The 20590-nt window shown below is 37.4% G+C and overlaps 1 protein-coding gene across 11 annotated transcripts in view; it reads right to left on the reverse strand.

The window, feature by feature from the left end:
• NLGN1 (neuroligin 1) overlaps positions 1-20590 on the reverse strand; it is a 428576-nt gene that overhangs the window by 204616 nt on the left and 203370 nt on the right. The window lies entirely within an intron of this gene.

Raw genomic sequence — 20590 nt, forward strand, 5'->3', positions numbered from 1 at the left:
TATGCCCAATACCTAATCATTATTAACAAGTATTTATAAATTTATCATATTTTCAAGTGGGAAAAATTCCCACTCCTTTACTGAGTAATAAAAATATACACCAGAAGGAAAGTCAAAGGCCGTTCTGAAAATATTTCCATGTCATATATTTTACACACTTACGCACAAACAAAAGACAGTTGGAACTCAGCATTATCTTTCCTTTTTTTTCAGAGCTCTCTCATTTCCATGACATTCTGTAATTTGCATGCGAAAAAGCAATCAGTACGAACACAGGGCTAAGTAACAAAAAAGAGAAAAAGCCAGCCAAGCACAGAGTAAAAACAAGAACTTCCTCATGCATAAAATAGCAATAGACAAAAACAACAACAAAAAAAGAGATGAACACTATGTGTTGATATTTGCAGTAGATGTAGGCAAGAGACATGCATTAAATCTAAGCATTGTGGAGTATTAAAACATTTGTATTTAAAAAGCTCTCTCTCTCTCTGTTATTTTACAGGGTATTAGTCATTCACCATTAAACTTGTCATTTATAGGCAAAATACCATGTATTTGAGTGATGCATTTTTTAAATAAAATCATAAAATGTTTTTACCAGGTGCATGGATTTAAGAAACAGAAAAAAACCATGAAGTACCATGAGATTTTAACTGTGAATGTAGGAACTGGACCATATTATTGAAAACTGAAGCTCAATACCTTAATTCCTGCATCAGTCAGGAGTATAGTTTTTAACTCATTCTAAATACAGAACGCTAGAATTATACCCCATAAATAAAACACAAGCATTTGTATAGTCACACCTGTAACAATCAGTCTGTTTAGTAGAAAGCCTTGGTGATGCAAGTTTTTCCTACTACACATCCTGGATCATCCTGGATATAATCTTTGCAATATTTGGTATCTGGATAATATGCCCTGATCCAAACACACACACTCAAATATCTCTCTGCCCAGCATTTTCATACCATAATAACTTTACTTCTAAAAGAATAAAATTAGAAAAATAAAAACTCTATGCAAAGAATGACAATAATTTCATGATGGGTTTTCAGCATAGAGAAAAGGAAGAGAGAATTTAAGAATAGTAAGAACTGTATACCTCAGAATGGATATCCAGGCACAAGCAAGAATATATATATATTTATACACACACATACACATTCTTATTGGCTTCTTTTACTTTAGATTTTAAAAGTCACCAGAAAGAAACAAAGTAGCATCTGGAAAGGCAAACAATGCACATTTCTCCAAATAACTTCCATAGAGATTGGCAATTTATTTTCCAGATGAAACCAAGACAATGCATGTTACATTTTTTTAATAGCTGGCCTTTCAGAGGTATTTTGTGTAGGTCATGCTTCCAGATCTCAACTTCATTTACAAAGTGCATCAACTATCTCAGTGTAAATGTCTGATCTCATACCATTTTTGATTTTACAATATGGTGAAGCACGACTGGGGCTAGCTTTAAAAACATCCTGGATAATTTCCATGTTTATACTGTTCTGAGGTTCTCTGAAAAACATTTAAAAAAAAAAATTAGACCATCTTCCTTAAAATCATAGAATTGTTTAGGTTGGAAAAGACAGTTAAGATCTAGTCCAGCCATTAACCCAGCACTGCCAAGTTGACCAACTAAGCCATGTCCCCAGGAGCCACAGTCACACATCTTCTAAATACCTCCAGGGATGGTGACTCAACCACTTCCCTTGGCAGCCTGTTCCAGTGCTTGACAATTCCTTTTTGCAAAGGGGCTGACCTATTTTTAAGTTTCCTAAATTAAACATACTTTTTAATATAGCTGTAGATCTGTTTCACAATACAAGGGCTCTGCTCGCCACATCCCCCAAGCAGGAGGACCCGTCCCTGTGAAGACACGTGGCACATCCACCAGGCACCACTCACAGTGGCTAAGAAAGAGATGAGACATTATTTCTCCCACAAGTTCACTCCAGTCTGAAAATATAACAGACAGCATTTAATACATCTTCAACAGATTTTCTGCTTCCTGGAAGTACAATGCTCTAAGAAACCAAGAAGAGTTTGGTCCTGATGTAGCAGTAATGAACCTCCTCATACTTCATCTAAACATACAGGGGTGCTGTGAAGCTTAATTTATATTTTTTAATTGCTGGGCAGTCCCTAAAAGAAGCATCAGCTCAAGACCCATTGTGCACAGGGCTGTCTAAAGGGGCAACATCAAGGGGTTCAGCCTGGAGTAGTCAGAGAGGAAGCAGAGCTCTGTTATGATCTGTGTTGCCTGTTTCACGCACAGATGCTGAAGACACTTTCTGGAGTCATGAAAGTGGTATTAAGAGAAGCTGTGGATTAGAATTCCACCCCTTTGAGCAATAACTCTCATTCTAAAATCAGTAAGAAATGGCTTTTGCTTCTGATTCTCCAGATAACTGATTACTCTGACTAACAGCCTCGCTGTGTCTGTATGATCATAAAGAAAGATTGATGTTTTGAGTCCTCACACAGGAAAACACGTTGAAATCACAAGCAGATAAACAGAATAAAATCTTATGGCAAGAACCTACAAAATATAGCAGCAATAACCTTTTTAAGTAAAAATAAATCAGAACTAAAATTACTTAGTAGGTGTATAATTTTTAGACATTTTCTGCAGCTTTCAATTAATATTCTACAGATAGTTTATGATTTTGTAAATTAAATGTATCCCTCAACTAGGTTTATTTCTTTAGCACTTGACTGTTTATTCAATATATGATTCTTTAGGGTTCTTCCATCATTTTTAATATTCTTTTCAGGTAACAGAAACTAATTTTATGAATATTGATACTAAGACATAATGGACTATGAGCTAATGAAACAAAAAAGAATATTTTACAGAATTATGATTGCCAGAAGTCTTTTGTCCCCAGTTACTTTTCACTGTTGTTCTACTGTAACCTTCTCTTCACCTTTCGTGAAGGCCCAATTAATCTCACTTTTTGAGCATTTCACTTTTAAAAATGGGCTTATTTATATATAATAATAAATAATAATATTTATATATATAATATATATATTTATATATAAATTATATATATATAAATATATATAATATATATAAATAATATATAATTAATATATATATTAATAATATATATTAATAATAAATATATATTAATATAATTAAAAATAATAATATATAAAAATATATAAAATATATATAAATAATATATATTATATATATATAAATATAATAATAAATAATAAACTTATAATATAAAAATTACGAAAAGAGGATTTGACTATGTTTAAGACAAAAAACCTTCAAACAAATAATGCTGCCTTACTGTGCCAGCCTAAATTTTAGCTAAAGTTTATGTAATAAATATTAAATATCAACAAAGTAATCAGGTACCATAACTAATGGGGGGAAAAGAGGATACTAAAGTCTCTAGAATGCTCATGCAAAGATGATTTACTTATCAAAAGGCTCTCTAAGGTTTAGTCTCATTTAGTCTCATGTTGGTGCATACCCATAACTCTCATTAATGCTAATGGTAAATTAGACCCCTAAGTCACTTTAAAAAAGGGGAAAAGTGATTACTGCATTTTATGTTTCCTAAAGGCAAGGAACAGTCTCGCTACAAAGCTGAAGAAACTCTGTGTGCAGGAGGCACTCCTAACGAAGCCCAAACCCATTTCATTTAAAAATAGTTCTTACATTATTTAAATTATTATTCAAATATTTATTCTATTTGTATTGCAATCAATGCTAAGGCACTAGCATGACGCATACTTAGACCTTGATAGTGACTACTGTGTGCTTGCAGATGCCTTTCCTTTGCTCAAAATAAGAGAAATAACACACCTCCTGTCCAGTTACCTAAAGAGTAATTACACACTCAGAAATAAGTAAATCCAGTCATATTAATTCTGGTTTTTATCATTCCCTTTGATGAAGGACTAAGGTACTTTAGCTCCCAAATACATTAAAGCTGATTATAAATTCTCTCTTTATGGGCTGGATTCGGCAGAAATTATCCGTGGCCTTTTGGACCGCAGGCGTGTGGGAGGCTCGGAAGCTCTGGATGTCGTTAGCTCTTTGGCCTGGGAAAGCTATTCATCATCAAATAGAGTCACACTGCAAGTTGACACCATTTTGTAAAACAACAGTGCAAATCCTCTAAACTTAATAAATCAGTGCTCATGTATACAGCCATTGTTCTGGCCAAAATGTTCTCCTTCAGTAATGAGGAAAGTGGGGAAGAAAAAAAGGACCTTTTACATTAGGTTAAGTCGGTTCCATGGATCCAGTAATTTAGAAATCACCACAGTAATAATTATTCTTTGAGGTGAGGTGAGGTGTCTGCTCGATGGAAAGGGGGAGAGATGAGGCTGAGGCTGACTACTGAAATGATACATGTAGAAAAATTCACCAAGAGGGTTGCAACACTGTGGAATATAATAATACATATTTATCTTTAAACTTATCTAAGTGCCCCCAACCAGCTACTTCTATTCCTTCTTCATTAGACCATTTCTTAATTAAGCATTGAAAATCTGTGAAGTGAAATTGCCTCATCTTTTTAGACCCTACCTTCAGTTCCAAATATAAAATAATCAATTCTTTGTTATTTCTACCATAATTTTTGTGCAACAGATTCTCCAACTAAAAAAAAAAAACAATTTGTGTTGAATTATCACTGTCTAGCAGATGTTAGCTGAGACACAGTAACATGTTGTACCTATCTCCAGTTTTTAATTTAAAAGAAATTAATGAGGGGTTATAATTAACAATCTTCACACCTCAACATTTTCTGTGAAGAAAAATCAAATTCTTATATGTTGAGACTAAAATATAACTCTCTCTATATATGCATATATACAACCGTAATGACAAAAGAGAAAGTTACAACAAAATAGTTATCTGATGAATAATTTTACAAAGTCCTCTTCTTTCATTTGAAAATTAGAAAGCTCTCAGCAAAAATAAAATAATTAGGATTCCTTAGAGAAGACAAATTTGGAAGGTACAAAAGGCAGCTGGGTCTAAGAAACACTTAAATGAAAAAAAATCTCTTTCTATTGTCATACTTTGCTGCAACAGACAAAACAATCTTTTTATTACTTTTTTATTTCCCTTTTTACTATCCTGATTTCACCACACACTCATTCCTTTCCTTGTTATTCACACACACTCCCACTCATTAATTTCCTTTTATTTCCATATTGCACTTATTTGTAATATTCATACTTATCAGCAGGGCAAAGCCCTGGCCAACTTTGCTTTTTGATGGCAACATTTGCATTCATGTTTTAACAACAAATGATGGCACAAACCTCAGTAGTTTCACATCTCACTACCTGATTTGTGATGACAATCAAGCTCTGTAATTAGAGCTGCAAGTAACTCAAATTTGCATCTGCAAGTGAGTGACAGGTACAAATTGAACCCACAAAAGGGTTGCCAACTTTCTTTGAAAATTTACATGTATAAATGCTTTGTCACTAAAGAAGCTATTCTGACACTTTTAGACTAACTCCTGCTGTGCCTTTTATAACAGCATATTGCTGAAGTGTCACACAGAAAGAATATCTAATCCCAAACCTTTTTATTCACAAGATTAATCACACTGGCTGGATCTTGATTTCACTTAAATCTGAAGGAGTTTCATTACTGCATGCTAGATATGTGCGAATTTAAATAAGATTAGAATCTGGGAATGTCAGGAGAGCTTCACTCTTCTGCTCCCCATTTTGGATACAGCCTGAAATTCTCTGTATTCTCGGAGGTGCAGGCACGTTATGTTCACATATCCTGAGAATAGGCCCTTGTTAAATCCCATTCCCTTTCAAATAGGTCACTCTGTAAATCCAATTCCAGTTCTAGGGGCTTTTGGTTCCATGATATGCCTTGCATGGAGTCATGCAGCATTCCAGGGAGGGCAGGGTAAGTGCAGATGGGTGGGTGAGAGAGACCCATCCCCACAAGACACAAGTTCAGCCCTGGAGACATCCAGGGTGAGCTGCCTGCTAATCCTGGCAGGCTTGGGATGAGCACACAGCTCATGGATAGGGTGCATGTAGGATAAGGGAGAAGCTATTCAGTGGAAGAGCCAACAACCTGGGAATTATTCTACACATCCTAACTTCTGAGACACTCCAAGTTTGGCTCTAGCCAGTGGAAAAAAATATGCAAGAGAGGGGAAAGAGGAGTGTCATTTATTCACTCTTTTTTCCCCAGTGGAAGTAAGGGATGGAACAGACACTCAGGACAAAGGAATGGGTGTCCCACACATCAGACTAGACATGAGAAAAAGAATGTTTCAAATGGCCAAGCCTCTGCTGACCGAGGTTGGCACAGAGAAACAAAGCCCATGCCTTTAGCCAGGAACACGACAGCTGGAGTACTCCTGAGGTGAGGGATGGGCAGGTAAAAGGCATGAAAAATGAACATTTTAAGCTGTTATATTGGCATTAACATCAGCATTTACAACTCCAGTGCCACCTCATGTGCTTATGTCACAAGTTCATGCAGCTTTTACCATTTTATTTGCATTAATAATTCATGTTGTTTTACAGACACTCGTACTCCAGGGTGACACACTGCTGTAAGGGATTGAATGCAGCATTACATGGCTGGGCCACCACCTGAGGTTTGAGATCATGAATCAATGCTCCCTCTCTACAGGTAATGACTACAAGCCAGACCCTAATGAAGACTTATGGACATGCCTAACTTTAAGCCTCTGAGTAAGTTCTCTGAAGTCAACAGGCTAAATCCAATAATATTAAGATAGATTCACTACCATTAACAGAACTGCTCTATTTGCATCTGGGCCAGGAGGTCAACTCAGGGCTAAAAGATAAACAGACATGAGCACCCCAAATTTCTAACTTCCCTCAATTGTTCTGTGGATAAATCTAATCAACAAATAGAATTTGAATCTCTTGAACATACTACCAAAGCTCTGCAATGAAATTAAATTCTCTTTTTATAAATTCATTGCTTCTTAGTCTGTGTACATACAAATAAAATTCTGGATTCATTTTCCACAGCCCTCATAATCAAATTGCTTCTTAATTTTAAAGAAGATATGAACTTGTTTTAGACCACAAGCTTATAAAATTTGATCATATTTAGCTCCTGTGATAGAACTAAAGATTTGTAATTTTAAGATCCAAATTTTCGGTTCCCAGAGGAAGATTTACAACTGCCATTAACATATCAACATTAATCTTCACTTTCCCTTGAAGATCTCTCTAGCATTGTCATAATAATTGAAAGTCAGGATGCAGTGAGTGCATTCTTTGTATAAGGACATACAAAGACAGCTGAAAAAACCACCACCAATTTGGGTGAGCTGGTAAGGTTTGTTCTACTTTTTGCTGCTTTTTTGGGGGAATTTGTGTTATTTTGTTTCAGACAGGTAGGGTGGGTCAGCTACAGCAATAAGATACTTTATGAAAAAGCATTCTCTGCTATCTCTTAACTTATATTTTTAAAAAAATTATAAATAAATATTATTTCACTTTTTATTTCATTGTCATTCTGTTCTCAGCCCCAAACAACAACTGGATAAATAAACTTTTTAATCTTTCCCCCATATCTGTCTCTCTGGAAAGAAAAGATCCCAGAACAGCAGTCTCAACAGGTGAGATCACTTTGGGAATCCCGCACAAGTAATTTCCTTTGCTAGGGACAACCCTGGCTGCTGGGAAAACCTTCTTCCTGACTAATTCTGCTAACTGCAGGGGCTGGTGTTACATCAGCTGTATGGGTTTGTTTATGGCACAGCTGAGCATACAGTCCAGCTCTCTCAAGGCCCGGTTTCACAGCCCAAACAGCAGAGCAAAATTGGTCTTCATGTAACCATGTAATTGAACATTGCAGAGAAAATGAAGTTAATTGTGCGTAATATTTTCATATAACATTTGGAATGGAATAAGTTCTCCCACCCCTCTTCCCAATGTACTTCATGTCATCTGGTTTCAAGGCACATGCTTGGAGCTGTATGTACTTCAACCTGTGCAGTATTTTACCATCTAGAAACCCACACTCCTGCAACCACAGGCATCATGAATGATATGCAAGTCTCATTTTCTCAATTTTCTGAATGAGCCACCATCAGTAAAACTTGACTCCAGCTACCTCACAGAGCTGAATTTCTTCAGAAAAGTGGCAAAGGGGAGGAGAAAATAAAGACTGTAATCCAACCGTGTCCTCACAAACACTCAGCAGATGGAGGGGCAGGGAGTTTAGAGATAAAGCTCTTGATGATCACCTTTTCAATGCCCTTGTGCTAACTCTGAGTCATTTCTTGCCACATTTGGAGTAGCATAAAGAAAATCTGATTCTACAGTGAGAAAGCAAGGCGAAGGTTGTGTATTCTGAGTCATTCCCAGCAGGTTAAACTAGGCAGAACTGCACCCTCCCGTCACTGAATGCCAAGACTTGTCTCCAGCATGAACCAGAACTTCCCAGTGTAATGCTGACGCTGGTACCTAAGTCACAGGGTTGTTCCTTGTTGGTCTCCTGTGATCTCAAGGGCAGAAATAGCACTACTAATATATTCCATATATTTGCACGTACAGTCATGTTCAAATGCTTTGAAAAACGTTCACCCAACACAGTTTTTTCCTGAAAGGTGGAGGTGGCTGATTTTCCTTTAGTTAGATATGGCTACATAAATACATGTGTACACACACAGACACACAGGCTCTCCTATGTGCCTTTTTAACACAGATTTCTACCAACACTTTGGAAGCCCTGAGCAATACTGAAATAGAAACACATTAAAGAAATTAATACTGATACTAATAAACTGGTGTTCAGAACTACAGTCTTTCCATTAACTTGGATCTCAGAAAGAATAGAGATTCTTCAAGCCAAATGCTTCTCCACTATTTGAAGCTTTCAAAACATCCTTTAAGACCATTTAATTTGGACTGTGGTCACCAGCTTTTAGAAACATAATTATATCTGCTCTCATTACCACACCTTTTGACAGAATCAAAGTGCATAGCTCTGAGAAATGGCGATGGCAGAGTTGAGGGGACAGCATTTATGTAAAAGGCTGTCAGAAGGAAAGTGCCTGGCCTCACTTATCTTCTCATATTTACATTCTGTATTTTTAGAAGAGCATAATTTTAGGCAGGAAATCTCAAAACATCTCAGCAATGGAGCAGTCACAAAACCAGAACAGCACAGCCAGCACTTGAAGATTAGTAGGATCAAATACTTGTCATAAGAAAAATCATTTTCATTTTGACATGTTTTCAGTGTTAGCACAGTACCTGTTTTGAAATTTCAGTTGACTTGCTCTGCATGTTATATTAAGGATTCCCAAAAGAATAGAAAAAAATCCTTATACTGAATGGAGCATGAAAGGAAATCAGCACATCACTTCTAATCTAGCAGAACTCCCAGACAGGCAGTGATAGTTGGGACCACATATTTACACAGTTACTGTCGACTCCTATATGGACAGAAGGCTCAAAACCCTTCTGGTAGAAACTTTGCCTTCATGTTTTCTGCTTAATAATTGAGTATCTTAACACAGAAGCTGGTGAATAGAAAATGATCATCAAAATAAAACAGATCTAAAAATGTCAAGTCCAGAACTACAATATATTATTTACAAAAAGCATAGCAAATTTAAGAGCAAAATGTCAGAGTAGCCCTTGCTTCTATTTTCACAACAGCCACTTAGGTGAGAGTTGACAGGTTTGGGACAATATGACATTTCTAATTCTTTATCTGCTGACAATAACCCTGCTCTCTGGAGAAAGGCAACAAAAATGCAGAGCAGATAAAGGCATAACATTTCTCAGCATTGGACAAAAGGTACTCTCACTTCTATTTTTATTTATTTTCCTTCTCAGGAGCCAGCTTTCTTAGGATCACAGTATGGGCACAGTTACCAGGGGTTTAATGCAGACTAGTGGGATAAAATGTACTTTCTTTTCCCTAAAAAATACTGATAAATTAAATAAACAGTATGCACTACTAAATTATAATGATCATCCAAGGTTTCATGCATGGGTCCTTCTGGTAACAAAATCAGTAACTAAATGAAACATGGCCTTTTGCAAGGACTACACACATAGCAGCTACCTTATAACCACTTTAACTCTTTAGTGATAATTGTTAAGGTTGGTTTGTTTAGAGTGGCCCATGGCATCTTCTGTTTAGAATGTTAAAAAAAAAGTAAAAATAATCTGTGAGGAATAATTTTGAGACTGTTTGAGCAAACAGCCCCCCTTAAGATCCTTTCCCAAGTCAACCAAAGTTAGTGAATAAAATATCACAGTATCCTAGCTCCATCCTGCTGAGCACAATGAATGCCTAGAGCAAGCACAGCAAACCACTGGCACCAGAACTGTACTTCAGACTCTCAAACTACCAAAACCACTGAGGGCAGTGAAGATTATTCCCGTAACAGACAGTGAATGGCCTGTTCCTATGGGGCAGCAAAGATTGTCTGTGCTGTTGGGTCCATAAGCAAAAGCAGTCTGGTTCTCATTTTCACTTCCCCAGCAGTAATGAATAATTTCCATACTAGGAGGCAGAATTTAAAATTTAGTTTTCCTGTACAATTAGTTAGTTTGTTAGCATCATGGATTCAATAATGTTTGGCAGTGTTAGATTCATTCCAGCTCTTTAGCTAAGGGATTATTAACTGAACTGTAAATGCAGGGTATTTAATGTAGACAAATGGGAACAATCCAATTAACTTCAATTGTTTCTGAGAGCTTTTAACTCATGCCTTCAGAGATATACATGCATTGAGTGTATATTAACATTGTGATTTAAGTGTAGGAGAAAGTTTTAGAAATGTATGTAGGCACAGATGACTTCTACATTTTTTTGCTAAAGTGAGAGTTAAAAAATAATTCTCTTTCTCCTGGGATTTTCTGTGCACAATTTGTATGTATCTACTGGAGAAAGACTAGATGCAGACAGAATATTTGAAAACAAAAGGAACTTTTTACTGATATCAGCTCCCAAAAATAAACAATAAACTGTGTTTACTTGTCTTTTATTGGTGAAACCTGGTTTCCTGGAAAACACACCAGCCAGCATTACAGATCAATGATATTCATTGAGTCTTTTTGTGGTAAAAGATTTGTAGAATAGACAGAGAGTTTTGTCTACTTCTGTCTGGTTTGGAGAAATGGACAAAACATGAATGAAACTGTCCATTTAACAGAAGAAATTTAATAATTTCATATTTTCAGAAAGTGCTAAAAAGTAGAGTTGATTTATATTTCAATGTAAAGCAATAAATCAGCTTTGCAATTAGTATTGTCTGTAAATTAAAAGCATTGTTATATAAAGTCATGGTTCACTGTGTGTTTGGATGAGGTTCCAGTGCTTGCAGGCTGAGCTAGGCCATGTCCTCAGCTTGGAACTGCTCTCATGGAAGTTTCAGGGCTCTTCCTCAGCCACTCTCCTTCTCCTTTCACTTCACCCTCTGATTCCACCCCAACCCATTACATGACATCGGTATAAGAGCAGCTCTGGCAGATTTCCAGCTGGCTGTGGATTTCAGCCAGCTGTAACCCTTCCTTGCAAGAGACTGCTTCCCAAAAGCAGATGTGTGACTGACATTGGTGCAAATCCCACCTGAGCTGGCCCTCCTCTACTCTGAATAGCATACACCAAAGCTTAAATTCCAGTGATGGCTGTAACTCTGTTAAGAGCTGGAAAAAACGCCATGAGAACTGGTTTACAACGACTCAAAGAACCTGATGCATGCTGCAATGAAATCCATCGTTCTCAGCAGTGTCAGTGCATTCTTTGTTTTCTAAGGTGCCCTACCCTGGAGCTTCCACCGTAACCGAAGACGAACAATGAAATTTATGTCACAATGTGAGCAGAATGCATTGGCACTTCATTAGTTCTTGCTGTGACACACCCAAACTATAAGCACTAAATGCAGCTCCCCACACGTGAGCTAAATAAGCAAGGACCACGTTGATAACAGACTTTAACAAACATAAACCATGTAGACAATACAGCCCACATCACAAATACCTTCCTGCAGATCCCTCCAGCTGCTGGCACCATGCACACTGGTGCACACCTACACCACCACTCCTCCAGCTACTAGGAGTGGTTATAGCTGGCTCACACAGCCAGCCACGTGACAATCTCTTAATCCGGAGCTAAATCCCACCACCAATTTCCAGAAATGAGAACCAGACAGACATGGGTGGTGAGGAGTGCACATCCCTCACATGAAACACTATTTTACTTCATGTCTTGCCACAATCAATTCTCCACTTTTATAAAATTAGTTAGTTCATTGTTAATTTTTCTGTGGAGTCCATTTCATGAAGACAGGAAGAACTGAATATAAACTCTCATTAAAATGAGTGCACTGTGTAGCATCACACCTATATAGTAGTCTGATATTCTATTGTCTTGAGCAATTAGTGCATGTCACTGAAAGCACAGATGGGTGATTCAAATCAGTGTGTGTCATATGCAAAATTCACAGAACATTTAAAGTCTTCCAACTAGTTGCATCTGTCATATCTATTATGTCAAATATTAAACTGCAGAGTCTATTTTTGGTTTCAAGCTTGAAATAAAGATCCTCCCCTCCCATCATCCTTCAAAGTAAAAATAACACTACCTGAAAAGGGAAAACAAAATATCTAGAACCCTATACCGCTTTGGCAGCAAGAGGTTACATTTACATCTGTCTTGTTACACCCACTTGCTCAGGCCAAAATAACCTCTCATTTTTTATCCCCCTAGTAAAATTTCTCACTTGAAAAAATGTTCCAATTTCATTTTGCTAAAAATTTTCCCCAAAGTTTCATTTCAACTTTGAATTTTAATTTTCTTAAGAAGAAAATGATATATTTAATGGACCACAGCTGCCTAGAAAGTATGTATTTGATAGGCATACAGTACTAATTTGGAAAATGAGTGTGATTTACTTGATGAGTCACAATGAATGTCTGTAAATATGTATCCAAGTTTTTTACTAGACTAGTGAGCTGTATGACATAGAAATCGTTCTTAAAACACGAATATCTTCCCAGAAGAAGAATGGATACCAACGTTAGCAGCTCCATCTTCCTTACCACTTTCATGATTTCTGTTGATGAGGCACAGAAATAAGATATTGTCTGAGAGGGCAAATATCGAATGCAACAGATTTTCCCAATTTAACATTTTGTAGAACAGAAAAAGCATGGCATTCTCCTGCTGCAGATGAAATAGCAGCTCCATTAAAGCCAGGCCCCTCAGGCACTTGCCTGGCTTTGAGCAATGGGAATGGCTCTGGCATCCTGCAGCACAGGTCTGCTCTCTCTCCTTTGGGTCCTGTAAACCTGTGTGTTCACCTGGCTGTGTGCCAGGAGAAAACATGGGGAGCAGGCAGGGTGGGAGAATAAGGAGGAAAAAAGAACATGGACATGACTGCATCTGAGCATGGCAATCACAGAAAGAGTCAGGGTGGAAAAGGCCTCTGAGATGGTCGAGTCCAGCCTTTGACCAAACACCGCCCTGTTAGACCCTGGCACTGAATCCATGTCCAGCCTTTCCTTCAACACATCCAGAGATGGTGGCTCTACCACCTCCCTGGGCAGCCCATTCCTTTCTCTGAAGGAATTCCTCCTAATGTCCAACCTGATTAGGCAGTGAACACAGATTGCTAAATCACTACCTGGCAGGACAAATCAATCAGGTTTCCCTCTCAAACTATTTTGAGGAAAATTGTGCAGAACACTTCTGGTAGAACCAAAACCCTTTGGATTTCCTCGCTTTCAATGTGAGGAAGGAAAGGAGGGCACTTTGCATCAAGTCATCCTCCATCTAACAAAGACATTTGAATAATTATCGCAGCGCGTTGCCAGAAATACAACGTTTCAAACTCAAATCTGAAAACATATCTATTGCTAGCATTAATTTAAGATAATCAGGTGACTAATTGGGTGACTAATAGCGCTAATGAACAGAAAAAGAAGTTGAGATTGTAATCAGAGGCAAATCTCAGCTCCTAAAAAGGCACTAGGCAGAACACTGAACATTATGCCATAATGATCACATACTTGCTTATTTGCTAATATAAAAGTCTGAAGTGTTGAAAATTAAGAGAAAGTATGTTTTAGTACTATCATAACCCATCAAGCCATTTTAAATCTGTTGATATTTTTTTGTCTTCGATTTATAAAGAAAACAAACTTTCCCAAACATTACAACTCAGGCTCAAAGGAGGCATTTCTTTGAGCAGTTTCTCATAGAAAGAAGAATAAGGAAATGAAAATCACCTCATGTACCTAAGGCAGGTTGTACAGATGGGAAATCAAGGCTGCAGTAATAGTGTGGCAAAACATTTAAGACACAAGCATTTGAGCAGCTTTAAATACACAAGTAACTCCTGTGAGCACCATTGGCTTCATCCTGCTTACATGAACAGGATCTTCTGAAAACACTTCAGAGAAGACAATTCAGAGAAGTCTTAAAATGTGCTTTGCAGAAAAGGATGGAAAGGAAAGGAGATCTGTAGAGAGTTGCCAGCTGATTTCTTTTAATTATTTTACCAATTCTGGTGCTTTTCAGTCAGGTTAATAGTTATACATTATGGTGCCTAAAGCTCTGTGTAGAACTCTCTAAAAAATAAATGCAAAGTTGTAAAATTATACCTTAATCACATTTTTTTTCTTAAATACTTTGCAGAAGCAGAGACTAAGTCACTGCATAGCAGCAGAATGCTAGGCAACCTAGAAAAAACATTCCAAAAGAGCTAATTAAACTTTAGGGCTTGCTATCAAATGCAAGTTAATATTTTAAACTATATAAAATAATTTCCCCTTTTTTCTTTCTGTGGTCTGATAGCATAGTAATCTCTTCCAGTGTGCAAACTCATGGGAATAAAATCGCCATCACTTTTAACATATTAAAAATCCCCACACCTACTGATATGTAAGTTAGTCAAAGGCTAATTAGCATCTGTGAAAGGGAAACTGCAGATTCTCCAGCAACTTTTGAAATAAGTTTGGTTTTTAAAAAAAAAAAAAAAAGCATGAAAAACCACGATTGGATGAGTATTAGAAATGTGCTACAAGATTATTTACTTGTATGTCAACAATGATTGACATAGTCAAGAAGCATCACAGGAACTTTGGGTCTAGTGTTAAATCTGACAGTCAGTGAGATGACAAGCCCTTGCACTGAAACCCTGGAGTTGCATTTACAACTCCAGATCTGTTTTAGTAATCCGTGACTCCCTGGTTATGTAAAATGCCCCCAAACAAATATAAATACAGTCTTTTCTAAAAATGAAAAAGGCAGAAAGCCAGGACAGGGCCACATTACAAAAGCAAGTTGCAGTTATGCCCTACTTTACAAGGCTAAGTGGAGATCACGTGGCTCATAAGCCTTTGGTAGCCTTTTGTAAAAGGATGAATTTCTGTTTTGCCGTGTTTTCTGAAACATACCCCACAATCCTAGGTCAATATTTTGCTATTAAAAATAAGTAGTTCATGCAGCACTCAGATATCTGAGATCATTGCAGAAATATCACAGACACTTAAGCATATATTAAAAGCATTTTTCAGAAGCTGTTGCAGCATTTTATTTTTGGAAGAGTTAAAGGATAAGAGCAACCTTAGATGTAGGTTTCCTTTGGCTTTGGAGGATGAAAGGGATTAACAGAGGTCACAAGAGGAGGATGGAAGAAGAAATGGATATAAGAGTACTACTGGATGTAGCTTATCCTTACCCTAGGCATGGTTAGAGGTGTCTACAAGAGGAAAGCAGATTGAGTACTTGCTGCCTGTTCCCAACAGTTATTCCAACAGCAGGATGAGTACGGTCAAAATGGGATTTTCCTATTCTCTTTGTTAAGAGTAAGACTAAGGCTGGATGTGCTTTATACAGAATTTGGTTTAGTGTAAAACTCTTAGCTCCTTGAGGCTAAGAGTTACTGGAGCAGCTGAGTAGGACTCATGTTCCTTGTTTTATTAGGAGATTTGGAATAAAGCTGAGAAATGTTCATCATGCAGCTATGTGCTGTTTCTTTGGAGAGAGCATATATTAAAAAGTTGATTGCCAGTATTCCTTGAGATTTCTGCACCGAAAATTAATTGGATTTACAACAATTCAAATTATTATAGACAAAGAGATTCTGTGATTCTACAACAAGTAAAGCAAAAGCAAAGCAAAACAAGGAATTCACTGCTCACTTCCCCTGGGCAGGCAGGCGTTCAGCCATCTTCAAGAAATCCCAGCTCTGCCAGGGGTAACGGTGACTTGGAAAGACAAATAAGAATGAATCATGTTCCAATGTTCCTATCACCCACATAAGCCCCATTGGATTGGAAAACCCTCCCCTGCTACCACAGATCTTTGTACAAATAATGGCAGGAAGTCAGGCAAGTTGCACTGCTCTTCTGCAGCAAAGGCAAAAGAGAAAATTCCATATTTGCAAGAAGAGAACCCATTACCTCATGAACATTTGATAGAATTTGTGAACGCAGAGTATTGCAATAAACAAGTTGTTTTTTTAATTCTGCACTTAACTCCATTTGGAATTGAAAGCCCTTTCCTAAAAATATTGAACTATGCCCTTTGCAAGCTAGTATTTTGAATTTTGAATTGAATTACAATGTCATCAAAAATGATGCTGTAATTAATGCCTGGCTATTAAGTCTATGCATAGTATCAAAGTTAGAGAAAAAAAGCCTCTATATCCATTTCAAAAAAGAGTCTAGTACCATGCATTTTGTAGGAGATGTTAGTTAGGAAATGTTAGGAAATCTAACATTACCTGGCAGGCCCCTGGGGCTGATAAGTACACATGAAGCAGTACTGGGAGTAATGTGGGTGTTCCTGACTATCAGATTATAAGCAGCAAAATGCAAAGATTCAAAGTGTGTAACAGATGGCACCAGAAATGAGCCAGGTTCTGTGAATGCAAGACATGATACAACTATGCTAAAATTAATTTCTAGAGTTCAGAAAACAGGAAGCTGAACAGATATGTAACAGAAATGAGAAAATAAACATGTATGCCAGTGAACTGCTTGAGATTACACAGAACATACTGGCACCACATGATATTAGGGGAATAGCAGGGGGGAAATATATCTAAATACTGAACCTATGCTTAACACAAGGTGACTTAGGCATAATTCTCCCTGTGTGGTCAGAAACAGAAACCTTGGGCAGCATTTAAAGGCTGAGCAGGGGGAAATAAAGTCAAAGATTCAACTACTGTGCAAATTTAACACTGAATGCAATGTATAGGGTTATATAGGCTCAGGGACTTCTGAGATCTGAGTGAGAACCATTGGAGGAATTTTCAGAGGCACAGAAGTGAGTTGAGCACTCTTGTTTTCCCTGCCTTTTGAGCCTCAATTCTTTTCTGGCTTCAACATTTCTTGTATTTATTACTGTTCTTACAGCACTCCTGTGTGTGTGAGTATATCTTATAAATGAATGACTTTACAACACAACTCACCTGTGAGGTACAAATGTTTTTGCATTTCCATCTGGAGAATGGAAAACAGGTGAGTGATGAAATGGTTTGCTCGAGGCCACATAAAAGTGTGGCAGAAGTGGTTTAAAAATTTCTCACGTCACTGTGCATTCCCCTTCACCAAGCCTGCACACACTTTGAGCACTGAAAAGTGAGATCATTATATCCACCATCTGTCTGACTTGCAAAAAAACCCCCCAAACCTTAAGAAGATTAATGATATGCTGTTTATTTAAAAAAAAAAAAAAAAAAGTGCTCAGGTCATCAGTGATCAGTTTTTAATTGTATTGTTTCTGGGAAAATTGTTCAACATCCTTTTCTCTACCTTCCTGCACCAAAATATTAAGGCAGTGTTATTATACAGTATAGTTTTTTTTATTCTTGTCTCTGCTAAGCCCTTTCTTCCAAGAAACACCAATGAATACCTTTCTTTTCAGTCATTTGCACTAAGCTTTGACATTTTCCGCATTTTTTGGTGACCTTGGGAAAAGTAACTTCATGATTAACCAAAAAATACAAGACAGACCTCAGGAAGAAACAATAGTCTAAATGCTTTCTTACAAAGCCTCATAATTAAGCCTCTTTATTATAAAAATTCTCAGAGCAAACTAAGTTTTTTCACATTCACTGACAGGGGATGCCCTTTATCTTTTTTCTCTGCTGTTAATTGTTTTCTTCATCTGTGTAGCTTAAATTCTATGATTTTTTTGACAAGAGAAATATTCTAAGTTACTTTTTCTACTTCCCAAATGGAAAATTATGAACACTTTGGAAAGGTAAACATCCAAATGCTACTTGTACTGCTTCATCTCCCTTCAGACAACCTAACAGTGCTTTCCCACTTGGTTTTAGTCACCGATACTCAGCACAAACTCATTGTACTCTGTATTAATAGATGCAGTCATTGTACAACCCTCCACAGGTAACATCTGCTGCTGTGCATTGGGCAAATACGAGAGCGCTGCTGCTCTCTGAGCAACCTGGTCTGGGGGAAGGCGACCTTCAAGGTCCCTTCCAACCCAAAACATTTTAGAATTCTGACCAAATAACCACCATACCCTGCTTGGAACTGCAGGTTCTTTGGCCAAGAGAAGCCACAGAGTGGCTTTGTCATGGATGTGCCTTCCCCTGGGGACAGTATCATGCACATGTGTTGCTCTTGCACATGTGGTCTCACAGGTCAGTTCTAGAATTTAATTTTGAGAAACCTGTGGAGGATCTGTTCTGCTAGAAAGCGTGTCTTAAGCTTAATATGTCTGCTAAAGTGACAAAAAAAATTCTCTGTAGGAAACAGAACTACCTGAGCAAAGCTAGACCTGCACCTGTATCTAAATGCAACTGTGGTCCAGGTGATACTGCAAAAGAGGAGCCTTCACTCTCATTCAGACTTTTCCTCAGTCTCCCACACTCTGGTCCTGGAAAACTCCCTCTGTTAGCACTTATATGCTTTTGGTAACGCCTAAGATAAGAGAGCTTTTGGGGGTTTTTTTTTCCTGCTAACTGGCTGAAATGTATTTTACAAGGCTTGCTGAGAAAAAGCTACTGCAATGTTTTTGATTCTCTACACGCCACCACAGTGGGAAGAAAAATAAAGCAAAACCTCCAGCTTTTCTGACAACTATGTGTTAAAAGGGATACATCAAAAAAAAATCAATGAATATATCTCCTTTATTTCCCATATCCTATAAAGGCAAGACAAACCTCTGCTACAGGGTCTAATAATGAACTGAGATAGTAATTTCAAATACAACATTCTTCCTACTCCTTTCTTCTCTTTCCACTTGAACATTTCCAAATATCTGTCAGTGTCTTTACAACCATTTAGAATTTTCAAGCATTTTAACGTTTCTCTATTTGCTTTCAATTACCTTTTACTATGTCAGTAGAATATTCTTTTACCTATATTTCCATGCCATAGTCCCACATCAATCCAAATCTCACCACACTTAGGATTCTGGTTCTGTATTTTGTAATTTCCTGCTCCCTTTGGGAAATCTCAGTGGCTAATCTTTGTGTGCTGCGTTCTCTTTTGAAGTCCCATCCTAAGCAGTGTTTCACTACCCTTGCCAGAGTACATGAGAGCATTGTTTGCTCAGTTCCCTGAAAGGGCAAGCACAGACAGATAAGAAAAGGAATCAAGATATTGGGAATTAAATCCAGGTCTTTATCATTACAGTTCAGAACACTTTATCCTGGCAATTGACGATTAACTTTCAATTCATCATTATAGTTGGTAAATCATCTTCAAACAAAAGTTCCCTGTGGGGATCCCAAAGTTGTATGGTCATTTCTTTTTTTTAATCTTATCCTTTAAGCTGATTTTCAAAGTCCTTTCCAAGGTTTTATAAAAGTTATATCTATGCTTTGCATCTTTTGAGTGCTTTCGTATGTCACTGGAAACTATATCTATTTTACAAAATAAATGTTTATTCTTTTAACTCCATCAAATCTACTTCTGTCTTCCTGTAACTCCTAGTGATTCCATAGCATGGTTACAATGGATTTTTATATCTTTGGCAGAAAGGAAAAGCTGAAGCTTTCATAGAATCCAAAATGTTAATGGGTCACTAATACAGGTCACCTAAAGAAAGAAAAGTGTAACTTCAAATTCCTACTCCTCTTATTTATTCCCCTGTCACTCTACTGAGCTTATAAAAGTCATTTACAATGCTGCTGTTCCTAAAGCAGCAAAAATCAAACCTGGCTCTATATTTATCCAGTCCATCATGATTAAGGGATTTTTTCTTCACTGCTGTGTTAAAGGAAGATCTTGCCTGGTTGTTCTCTGTAACCAATTTCCCATCCAGACAGCAAAACTCCTCACTCAGGTGTGGGGCAATGACAGCATTGCTGGTGATCCTTTTAGGTACAGTCTAACACCACACTGCTGTTTATTGTAAAACAGTAATCTGTATGATTTGCACTGAGACATGCTAAACCTCTCAGGTAAAAAATAATCCTCTCACAGCTATTCAGCATTTCTCCATGGTCCCCAAAAGACAGATTTCCCTGTGCTTCTCTGACAAAGCAGAGTGGACCACCTCAGCCCAGAGGGTCGCTATGGACTGTGGAGGTGACACCTGACATCCTGTGGACTCAAACAAGTGCTGGCAGCACCTGCACCG

The sequence above is a fragment of the Corvus hawaiiensis genome, chromosome 10 (genome assembly GCF_020740725.1).
Source record: "Corvus hawaiiensis isolate bCorHaw1 chromosome 10, bCorHaw1.pri.cur, whole genome shotgun sequence".
Lineage (NCBI taxonomy): Eukaryota > Metazoa > Chordata > Aves > Passeriformes > Corvidae > Corvus > Corvus hawaiiensis.